Source organism: Panthera pardus, unplaced genomic scaffold (assembly GCF_024362965.1).
Source record: "Panthera pardus isolate Hobbes unplaced genomic scaffold, ASM2436296v1 HiC_scaffold_24, whole genome shotgun sequence".
NCBI classification, from domain to species: Eukaryota; Metazoa; Chordata; class Mammalia; order Carnivora; family Felidae; genus Panthera; species Panthera pardus.
In genome coordinates, this window is record NW_026526810.1 from 58,871,701 (window position 1) to 58,884,350 (window position 12,650).

Sequence of the window (12,650 nt, forward strand, 5' to 3'; positions counted from 1 at the left end):
CTCTGTCCCCTGGTCTGGTTGGGTTTTGCCAGTAAGGACCCCTGAAAATACTGGAAGGTGGGGAGGCAGGCAGGCAGATCTTTCTTCCTTAGACCACTCACAATGAGAAGAAATGGTGTAAAATATTTGCAGACTTCATAGTATGAGTGCCAGATTAGTAAAATAAGAGATAAGTGGAAGAAATTAGATCTTACATATTAATATTTTAATATTTTTTACAAAGGCAAAAGTTCTGTTCTTAGGTATCAAATGATTGCTATTTTTTACACGTATGAGTTTCTTAGAATCATCCAAGCCTCAGTTTTTTAAATCTATACAAGGGAGATAGTAACAGTACCTACCTTAAGGACTGCTGAGAAGGTTTAATAAACTAGTGAATGGAAAGCATTTAGCACAATATCTGGTAGCTAATAGGTGTACAATAAAGCTGAAAATGTCATTACTGTCATTTCCATGTTTGTTTGCTATTTACCATATCTTCTCAGAGGTGATCAAATGATCATTAGTAGTTTTAAGAGGAGTGGGGAAAAAATTTCCAGGGTAAAGGTGAGAGGTTACCTCTGCCAATTTCTTTGGAAATTCCCGTGGGTAGGAAAATAATTTTGAAGGATGATTTTTTTTTCTCTTGTGTTTCCAACTTGACCCCATGGAGCCAGATAATCTTGGCTTGAATTCTGGTTCCTTCTCTTGCTAACAGCATGACCTTAGATTCAGAAAACGGATGTGTCACTTACCTCATCCCTCAATGGATGTGAGCTCTCAGAATATGTTATGGTCATTATTATTATGGTGTGTTGCTCTTCACGTGGCAAGGATAGACGGAAGACAACAAAATGGCAACTGTGGGGTGCTGCCGAGTGAGCCTGCTCTTACTTGTACATCCAAAGGGGACCCAACGACTGGGTTCACTCCTGCCCTCTGTGTGTTGCACACCCCCTGAGGAACAGCACTTCTTTAAGATGAGGTGATGGCAGATTTTCAAAGGTAAACTGAGGCACCCTGATTTGAGACGCCCTGAGTCACAACATGTAACAACCACGTGTTACTTTCCCACCGAATCAATTTATAAGTAGAATAGCTTTCAGAGAGGGGAGAACATGATGAAAATCATGTCCTAGAAAGCCTTTACAGCTAATACTCTTTGACTTTGTGGTTTGTTTCTGACTGGAGGGAATATTAAAGGGCTGGAAGGGGCCAGTGATGGTATCATTTGTGGAATGATCCTGTGAAACCCACAGAGCGCTTGCCCATCAAGAGGCTTTCTGGCAGCAAAGAACGCTGGACAAATTCTCCCTATTTCTTTACGTCAGGAACAAAAGTGACTCTTTTTTGGATTGATTTGAAACTAGGTCTCAGTATACCTGGCATCGAGATATTCTGTGAGCTCACTTCTGAAAACGGGAACGATTACAGAGAAAAAAAAAACCATAAGTATCATTTTTTTCCGCTGAGATTTTTTTCGGAAGTGTTTGACACCTCAAATGCACAGAACTTTAAATTTTATAGGTTCAGGTGAATGATGTTCAGACAGCCCCAAATGGGTCAAAAGTCCTAAGGTTTCCTTTGGTTTTTTAATCACACTTATTTAGTAAGATTAGGAAAATGTGTATTTTCCCCAGAGGGGAAATTTATGATGAGAAAACTATGACTACAGATTCTCTCTGATAATAGCAGTTTCCCAAAAAAGGCAAAAAGAGTAAGTGAAAATGTGTGTGTGGGTGAATTCTCTTATAGTTTATACTACCAAGATAATATTAGGTAGACAACAAGAGAAAATATGAGCTAGTATTGGATTGTGACAAATACTGCAATAATTCCAGTGAGTAATGCTCTTTCTTTTAAAGATGGCCATAACCAATGAGAATTTCTCATACCTACCTGTTATTATATTTAGGGGTTAAAGCCGTGGAAGTTAATGGTAAATAAAGCTTAAAATTAATTACATTTGCTTTTAAATGTCCCCATCAATCAGTATCTAAAATTTACCAGAATTGGATATTAATCCATCAAGTGGCTGGAAATTGCCAGGATATTCCAGGCTACTTCAGCAGTTCATATTTTATAATATTACTGTCTCTACATTACTAACATTAAGCATAATTTCATGGCAGAAGACAATTAGATTAATGAATGACTCTTGTGTTGTCAAATCCCATGGAAGCCATTTCTGCAAAACGAACTGGAAAATCTGTTCTGTATTTTAGAAGAGATGGCAGTTTCTACACTAGACAAAGAAGGCCAACTTTTGTATTCAGTTACTGACATATAATTCTGGCCTGGAATTCTACCTTCAGAAAATGGTCCAATAAATTCATGTCCAAAATAAGTTCAAGTCCAATGAAGCAGTTCATTATTCATTGGATAGAATATGAAAGAGAAGCTTAATATTTTAGTGATGATTCCAAGCCCAATAAAATTTGTTATTTCTAATTCAGGTAAAAAGTCAACTCTCTATTACTTGTGATATTTCTGAATTAGAAAGTGATTTCCTATTTGACTTGATAACTATGTATAGAAATTTCAAGGCATGATTATTTCTTTTTACTGATAAATAATATTTATTTGCCTGCGGAGAAGTTGATTTTCCCAGTATGACCATGCAATAAGTGGCCTTAAGAAGCAGAAGGTTAGGTCATTGAGTCTCATTCAGAATTATTTATGCCAGAAACTCTCCTTATGTGGGTCATAGAATTAGATGACGCCTTCTGTATTTGGACTATGTTTCTTCTAAGGCCAGACGAAAAAGAAGACTCATAGCAGCCAATAAGAAACGTCAGCTTTTGAATGCAGCTGAGGATCATTGGGCCAACCCTTTTGTCTTATAAGAAATGGTGGGGCCAGGGGCGCCTGGGTGGCTCAGTCGGTGAAGCGTCCGACTTCAGCTCAGGTCACGATCTCGCGGTCCGTGAGTTCGAGCCCGGCGTCGGGCTCTGGGCTGATGGCTCAGAGCCTGGAGCCTGCTTCCGATTCTGTGTCTCCCTCTCTCTCTGCCCCTCCCCCGTTCATGCTCTGTCTCTCTCTGTCTCAGAAATAAATTAAAAAAAAAAAAAAAAAAAAAAAAAGAAAGAAATGGTGGGGCCAGAGAACTTAAGTGTAAGGACATGTAGTTAACAGCAGAACCAGCGTTAACATGCAGGGATCCAACTTCAAATTTAGTGCCCTATTGACTATACTTAAGGCCTGTCTCCATTTCTGCTACTCCTCTAAAATTTTCTCATATATTGGTCAAGAAAGGCAATGACCTAAGTTGAGTATATGAGACCATTGCTTTTTTGGAAGATGGGAGAAGGTAGATCTTAAGATCCTAGGGTGTTGTGGGATAGGGTTGCTCCAGAGCAAAGGTTCCGTGAACTCTGCGGGAAGTTAGGAAGGGAAGGTTGAAGAAAAGGGAGAATGGGAACACCAGCAGACAACCCTTCTTTTGTGATATGCTTGGCATGGATAGTGTCTCAAACATGAGAAGACAGCGGCCCCACAGGCTGTTCACTGGAGGCGGCTGGAGAGAATAGGATGGAGAAGCATTTTCAAAATTTGGGGGAAAGGATTTTTAAGGCATGCCAACAAAAGTAGAAATGCTAGACAAAAAAGAAGAGTGAGATTAAAAGAGAATGAAAAGACAAAGCAGAAGCTAGAAAAGACACTTGCAACATTAAAGAAATAAGCAAAGAATTAATATCCCTATTTTAGCACAGTGCTTATTAGTGGTGAAAAAAAAAGGTAAACACATAAATGGAAAAAAACAACAATAGGCACAAGAAAGTTAAATAGAGAGAAATAAAATTTTCAACAAACATGAGAAATGTTTATCCTCCCAAAGAATAAAATGAATGGAAAAAATATAAAACATCATTGAGGTGCCATCTTTCTCATATTAAACTATTGAGGATTAAAAATAATGAAAACAGTAAATTGAAAGCCAGGAGAGATATGGGGTACAGGCTGTTGCTTTTGAACTGATATACTTTTGCTAGAGAATAATTCCACAATCTATCCCTAAAGCCTAAAAGTTCTCCTAGTTTTTGACCCAGCAATTCTACTTCTAAGAATGAATCCTAAGGCAATATAGTCACTGAGCATAACAATTTACAAATGAAAAAAAAAAAAAACCAACAAAGATTGAAGAGTAGATTGGTTACATACATTATATATGCATAACATGTAAAGTCCAGTTAGTCCATAAAACATACATACTAATAGTTATCTCACTTTATTATGAAGTTTGATGAATTGAGAAAATGTATGTAATGTGTATGGTAGGTGCTCTATAGCTGTTTATCATTGTGCACATTGTTCACTAGGTTTTTAAAGTGCTTTTATGTCTTAGAGAAGAATGTTCAGGTGGATGGAAATACCCTGAGGTGGTACGTGCTTGGCAGACTCATTCATAGACAGGCAGGTGGGCAGTGTGGTTGCAGGCCCAGTGAGTGCAAGGGGGCAGGGGGAGATGATGATGAGTTTGGAGAGGTAGCTGGGGCCAGAGCACACACGGCCTTTTAGGCCATGTTAACAACCTGACACTTCCTATTTATTTGTTTACTGTCTGTCTTCCCCCCCGATTAATCTCCGTAAGAGCAAATATGTGTATTTTTTTCATTGTTGTACTCATAGCATCTTGAACTGCACAGTATGGTCGCCCCTAGCCGCATGTGGCTATGAACACTTGAGATGTGGCGGGTCTGAATTGTGATGTAAAATATCTCTTAAAAAATTTTGTTTAATGTTTATTTATTTTTGAGAGAGAGAGAGAGAGAGAGAGAACACAGGCAGGGGAGGGGCAGAGAGAGAGAGAGAGAGAGAGAGGGAGACACAGAATCAGAAATGGGCTCCAGTCTCTCAGCTGTCAGCACAGAGCCTGACGCGGGGCTCGAACTTACGGACTGCGAGATCATGACCTGACCTGAAGTTGGTCGCTTAATCAACTGAGCCACCCAGGCGCCCTAAAATATCTCTTTAATAAGTATTTATATTGATTGCATATTGAAATGATAATACATGTATATATTGGGTTAAATGAAATATCTTCTTAAAGTTAATTCACTTATTTCTCTTTACTTTTTAAAATGTGGCCATTAGAAAATTTAAGATTACATATGTCACCTGCATTATAATTTGTTCTTGTTGTTAAAACAGACATAAAAGGCACGGTTTTCATTCAGCAAACATCTGTTGAATGAATGAAGGAGCATGTGTTGTATTCTCCCATGATTCTATTTGACACAACCCTGGACTTTAAATTTGATTTGAAAACTAAGGTGTTTATCGTTAGAAGAAAACTTGTCTCGGATTAATATTTGTCCTAACAGCTTCTCTTGGATTCTTCCTCCCTCCTGGCTATCTCCTAAATGGCCCTTCTGAGAGTTAAGTACACTGTATTTGGCTGTAGATAGCCCTGGTTGAGGCAGAATATTCTGTTGTTGTCTGTGTAGATACACAAAAACTTGGATCTGACAGGATCAAACAGCAGTTCTAGTAGTTTGTAACTTAGATCTAACATCATTTGGTGGACATTGCCACAAAGATTTGGGCAATGAATACATCAACACATAATTTATTGAAAAAGTCACAAGCCAACATACTGTAAAGGCAGTTAAGATATGAATACTTTCTATACTGAAAGACATGTATGTACAAGGTAAAACTCTAAAGTAAGAGGCTGATTTTGTTTAAGAAAACTGTCTTTCGATGTCTGTAACTATGGAGGATTAAGTTTGTATCTGTGCATTTATCTGTAGGGGATTCACATGCATCTGTGTTGGCCTGGTGCATATTTATAGAAATCACTTTTTCCTATCTATAGAAATGTAGATGAGTAAATTTTTAGAATTTATGGGCGGCCATAGAAAGTGTTTTCTAAGTGGATGACAGACACTGGGGCTGAATCCTGCTTCAGGCAGGAGCAAGCAAGTTAAACCATCACTGATTGACTTTTATTAACTCTGATTTGTAAGGCTGATAGGCTCAGGCTTGCAGCTGATGGACAGGTTTTTGTCACCCAGCCAAGATAGGAATCCTAGAGAAATGCCAAAGAGAAAAGACAGTGTTGTTCCCCAAAACCCATTGTGCTTTGAACGTTTGCTACTTTGTTTTTTCCATTTTACATACCCAAGCTGAAATGTTTTTACCAATTATTTTGTCATTCTTTATAAAACTTAGTTTAATCAGACGCTGAGTCTGATCTTTGTGCTTTAGGCTATGGCTGTAAATAGCAATGAAGTGGAAATATTGTTTGTTTAAGAAGCTGGAATGCACTGGTTCAGTTAAGAGACATAGTGGGAGAATATGAACACATGCACTCTTCCCCCAACTCCAAGTTCCCTCCAAAGAGATACCTTAAAAAAAACAAAAGGTCCTTTCAGTTATCCTTAAAGACATCTCTTATGGGCTAGTTAGGTATGACTTGAAATCCTCACACGTAGCTAATTTTTTCTCTCTCTTTATTTCTTAGGTTGAGCCCTAGGCAAATTTACAAAGCCTGTTTTTGATAGCTCCAAGCTACTTTTTCATCCAGCCAGAGTTTGTTGAGCATCTACTAGGATAGACCAAGCCCTTTGCTTGGTAGGTGCTTTTGCAAGCATTGCATTTAACTTTCACAAAGATGTGACAGTGCCAGTGTTATTATTCCTATTTCAGGTGAACAAATACATTTTCTAAGGGGCTTTTAAAAAGTCTCCCAGCCAGTAAGCGGCAGTATCAGGTCCTTTAATTCTGCTTTCAGTGATTTTTTTTTTTCTCTTCTCAAGAGCAGCCCCTCCAAGTCTTCTTTTATGTTCCACTAATTAAAACCTGCTCTCTGAAATGATCTGATAATCTCGTTCCCGTGAAGATGTAAAGGTGACTGAGGCTTAAAGGGCTTCTCATTTCCTTTGAGATTTTTTTTTTCTTTGACCCTTGAGTTATCCAGAAGTCTGTTGTTTGATTTTGAAATATTTGGAGATTTTCTAGCTATCTTATTGTTACTGAATTCTAATTGAATGCTGTTCTGATCACAGAACATATTCTATCGTTTTAATCCTTTGCAATTTACTAAGATTGCTTAAGGGCTCTGCCATGGTCTGTCTTGATGAATGACTCATTTACACTTGGGAAGAATGTGTATTTTGCTCTTATTGGGTATAGTGTTGTAGAAAAGCATAGCAGGCCGAGCTGTTGATGCACTTCAAATCTTCGTTTTCCTTTCGAATTTATCTACTGATTCTATCAATTAATAAAGGAGGGGTATTATCTTTTTTTGTGGATTTGTCTGTTCCTTCTATTCTATAAATTTTTGATTCTTATATTTGGGGCCTTAGGTACTAGGTTCTCCCACATGTACAGTTGTTATGACTTCTTGATAAACTGATGTTTTTATCATTATGAAATCTCCTTTATCGGCTAGCACCTTTCTGAAAGTTGACATTGGCTGGCATTAATAAGTATACTACATTAGCTTTTCTAATGCTTAGTATTTGTATGACATACTTTTCTCATCTTTTAAATTTCAATCTGGGTCTTAATCTTTTAAGCCTGTTCTGGTAAGCAGCATGCAGTTGGGTATGTTTTATTTATTTATTTATTTATTTGGTTGGTTGGTTTGTATTAGCTGACAGTCTTTGCCTTTTAATTGCAGTGATAAGTCCATTTATAGTCAATTTAATTAGTGATATGTTTATATTTTAGGTTTGCTATTTTGAAGTGTGTCTCCTCTTGTTCCATCTACTTTGGGTTTTTGTTTCCTTTCCTGCCTGCTTTTGAGTGAAATGAGTATATTTGCATATTCTATTAGATTCTCTGTTTTATAGGTTACACTCTTGCTATTTTTTTCCAGTGGTTGCTCTAGATATTAAAATATTCTTTTTTTTCACTTTAAATAGCATATAGTCAACAAATATTCTACTACATTTTTTTTAACGTTATTATGAGACAGAGAGAGAGAGCAGGGGAGGAGCAGAGAGCGAGAGCGAGAGCGAAAGAGAGAGAGAGAGAGAGAATCCCAATCAGGCTCAGCACTGTCATCGAGGAGCCGATGTGGGGCTCAGACTCACAAACCATGAGATCATGACCTGAGCCAAAACCAAGAGTTGGTCGCTTAACTGACTGAGCCATGCAGGCACCCCAATATTGTACTGCTTTGTAATCAGTGCAAGAACCATAAACCTACATACTTCCAATTAATGGCCATGTATGTTCATGGTACTCTTGTTGTCATGGGTTTTATTTGACATAAGCTATAAACCTCATAATACACTGATACAATTTTTTTACATTGATGTAATTTTGACTTTAAACAGTCATTATAGTTTTAAAACATTTAACATCTCTCTCTCTCTATCTGTTAAAGGCATAGATATAAATACACTGGAATTTAAAAATACATTTTTATTTTATAATAGAATAATTTTTGAGGATTTAAAGTATTTTTACATTTTATGTATGCATATGTATGTGATATACATATGTCAGAATAATTTGAAAAAATCCTTTATGTTTATTCATATATGTACTCCCTTAATGTCCTTTATTCCTTCATACAGAACAAGTTTTTCTCTAGTATCGTCCTTCAGACTAAAGAATTTACTTTAGCATTTTTGTGGTGCAGGTCAGCTAAGGATGAACTCTTTCAGCCTTTGTCTCTCTGAGAATTCATTTATTTTTTTTTTTCTTCCTTCATGAAGGATATTTTCACTGGATATAGAATCTAGGTTGACAGTTTTTTCTTTCAGAACTTAAAAATGTCATTACATTTTCTTCTGTCTTCTGTTGTTTCTGATGAATAGTCATACTTCATTCTGATTGCTGTGCACTTGTGCATAAAGTGTGACGTTTTCCCCCAAGCTGCTTTCAAGATTATATTTTTCTTTCAGCACTTTGACCATGATGTGTATAGGTATGATTTTTTTTTTAATCCCGTTCATGGTAAATATAGTAGAACTGTGCTTCCTGGAACTGTGGGAAATGTACTTATCATTTTTGCAAAATTCTCTATCAGTATCTCTTCAAATATTTTTTTTCTGCCCCATTTTCCCTCTCTTCCTTATGTGGATTTCCAGGTATGTGTGTATCATACCATTTGATACTGTGCTACAGATTTCAGATGCTGTATCTTTTCCCCACACTTTCTTTCTCTTTGCATTGCAGTTGGATAATTTCTAGGAACATGTCCTTAAATTCACTTACTTTTTTCCCTCCTCTGTGTCTAGTCTACTGGTAGGAATGAATAAAAAGAATTCTAATAGGCTTTGTTATCAGTTTTTTTAGTTCAAGAATTTCTACTTAGAGTGTTTATATAGTTTCCATCTCAATGATGACATTTTCTATTTGCTTACTTGTGTTTTTCACCCAAAGATCCTTTAACATATTTACCATATTTGTTTATTTTAAAATCTCTCTCTGATTTTTCCAACATCTGGGCCATATCTAGATCTGGTTCTTTTGACTGTTTCTTTTCATAGCGATTGGCCATATTTTCCCGTTTCTTTGCATGTCTCAGCTTTTGATTGAATGCTGTATGTGCTGTGTAAGATAAATGTAGAGGCTGAAGCCAATAATATTTGTGCTAGAGAAGGGTTTTCCCTTTCTGTCATGTGCCTAGCGTGAGCACTGAGTCAATATATTCTTAGTTTTACTGGTTTTGGGCGACATTGTTGTCGCCCAATTAGTTAGATTTAGTTTAGCACAGTCTTCAAATGATTTTCAGTCAGGCTCAATAAGTTCCTTTTTAGGGCTTTGGATTGGAGAGTCTGGAGGATTTTCCTGAGATTTTCTATAATCTTTTTATTCTTTAGCAGGTCCCACAAACCTATCCATCAGATGGGGAAAGTTTTTGAGCTCTCTTACGTCTTTTCTAGCCATGGGAGACCGCTGTTTGCTCTTACTGTAAGACTGAGTGTGCCAGGAGGATCTCTTTCATTCCCCCCATCTTGCCCTCACAGTTTCCCAGGCCTCACATGCACGTGCCTGGCTTTGTGTGTGTATGCGTGTGTGTGGGTGTGACTGTGGGTTGTTCTAACCATTGTTGAGAGAAGAGTGGGGAAGTTTTATGGATAATTATAGATTTGTCTATTTCTCTTTGTAATTGTAAAAGTTTTTGCTTCACATATTTTATAGCTCCATGTGAGGTTCTCGTATTTTACGATTGCTATGCCTTCTTGATGGGTTGACTCTTTTATTATGTAATATCCTATGTCTGTGCTAGTTTTCTTTCTTCTGAAGTCTACTTTATTTGGTATTGATATTGATATAGCCATTCCTGTTTCTTTCGACTAGTTGACATTATACGTCCTATCATTTTGCATCCCTTAACTTTCATCCTGCCTACAACATTACAGTTGAAGTGAATCTCTTGTAGACAGTATATAGTTGTATAATTTTTAAAATACATTATGTCAGTCTCTGTCTTTTAATTGTCATACTTGGACCATTTATAACTAATTTAATTTTTAGTATGTTAAATCAGACACTTTATCTTTGTTCTTGGTTTGTTCTTTCTGTTTGTTTCTCCACTGTCTTTTCCCTGCCTTTCTGTGGGTCACATAAACATTTTTTAGCATTTCTTTTTGATTTATCTGCGGTATTGTAAGTATATCTTTTTTTAAAGTTTTTGTAGCAGGTGCTCTTGGTATTGTATTTTATACACGACTTGGCATAGTCTACTCATGTCAACATTGTACATGTTTGAGTAACGTAGAAATCTACTTCCCTTTATGTCTCATTTTCTTCTTCTGTTGATAATGTAATTGCCTTAAATATTTTCTCTACATACATTTAGAAACATATCTGATATTGTTATTTTTTTTTTGCTTCAACCATGAAACATAATTAAGAATTTCCTTTAAGAGGAGGAAAATATATTGTATTTACCTATATATTTACCTTTTTCATTATTCTTTCTTCTTCTCCTCCCTCTGCCCCTCCTCCTCTGCTGCTGCTGCTTCTGCTTCTTCTTCTTCTTCTTCTTCTTCTTCTTCTTCTTCTGTTATTTCATGATTCCTTCTTTTATCATTTTCTTTCTGCTTAGTGAACTTTCTTTAGCCAGTCTTTTAGGGTAGTGTACTGATAACAAACTCTCTTAGTTTTCTTTTTTATGAGCATGCCCTTATTCTCTTTTCCTCCTGAAAGATAAATTCTTCAGATATAGAATTATAGACTGAGACTTTTCTTTCATAAATGTTATGCTGTTTCCTAGGGCTTCTATAGTTTCACATGAGGAATCTGCTGCCATTTAAATTGTTTTTCCCCATAGGTAAAATGCTATTTCTCTCTTGCTACTCTCAAGACTTTGGTTTTTGTCTTTCATTTCAGATGTTTGACTATGATGTGTCTTGGCAGGTAACTCTTTGATTATATCCTGTCTGAGGTTTGCTCAGCTTTGTGTAGGTTTATGTTTTTTGGCAAAATTCAGGAAGTTTTCAGCTATTACTTCCCTGAGAATTACTTCAGCCTGCCCTCTTTATTCCTCTTGTATTCCAATGACAGAAATGTTAGGTCTTTTAAGATACTCCTACAGGTTGCTGAGGCTCAGCTCATTTTCTTCAGTCTGTTTTCTCTCTGTTGTTCAAATTGAGTAATATCAATGTTGTTCTATTTTCAAGTTCCCTGATTCTTTCCTGCCTCCTCCATTCTGCTGTTGAACCTATCCATTGAGTTTTTTATTTAAATTTTTGTATTTTCAGTTTTAAGATTTACATTTGGATCTTCCTTATATTTTATAATCTTTGCTGAGACTTTTTTTTCATTTCAAATGTGTTTGTAACTGGTTATAGAAACATTTTTTTTAAGTTTATTTTTTAGAGAGAAAGTGTACTAGTAGGGGAGGGACAAAAACAGAGTGGGGGGGTGGGGAGAGAGAATCCCAAGCAGGCTCTGCACTGATAGTGCAGAGCCTAATGCAGAGCTCAAATTCATGAACTGTGAGATCATGACCTGAGCTGAAATCAAGAGTTGGACACTTAACCCACTGAGCCTCCCAGGTGCCTCGCTTATGGAAATGTTTTTATGATGTCTCTTTAAAAATCGTTGTCAGATGAACCTAACATTCCTGTCACCTCAGTATTGGCAACCATTGTTTGTTTTTGTTTTTGTTTTTATTAAGTTGAATTTTTTTGGTACTTTGTAACTGATTTTTAAAAATCAAACCTGGGTATTTTGCATATGCTATAATACTGTGAATCTAATTTACACCTTCTGTTTCAGCTGGCTTCTTTAATTACCACTTTGGCATTGGAAGTGTGTGTGTGTGTGTGTGTGTGTGTGTGTGTGTGTAGGGTGTTGCCTTGTTACTGGCAGGTAGGAGTAGAAGTCTGTGTTCTCACTCAGCTTCTGTTGATCCAAGTGGGGGAGGGGCTCCTCATTATTGCAGGGTAGCAGTGGGATTTTCAACCATCTACTAGTTTTCCAGGGAAGTGGACTTGTTAAAACTTTTTTGGGTAAAAGTACTTACTCTTCACTAGGCTTCCTCTGACTCTACTTCAGCAGGGAAGGGGATGGGTACTTGTCTACTGTTGGTTAGGGGGTGGTGTAAGTTCTGGGTCCCCATATGATGTTCATTGGGAGGATTTCATCATTCCTCAGTGGAGATAAAAGTCTGACTTCCTTCTCTGATATGATCCTAGCAGGTGGTGGCAGCCTAGGCACCCCATTCCTGGTCATTTTGCTGGGGAGAGTAAGTTTTGTTG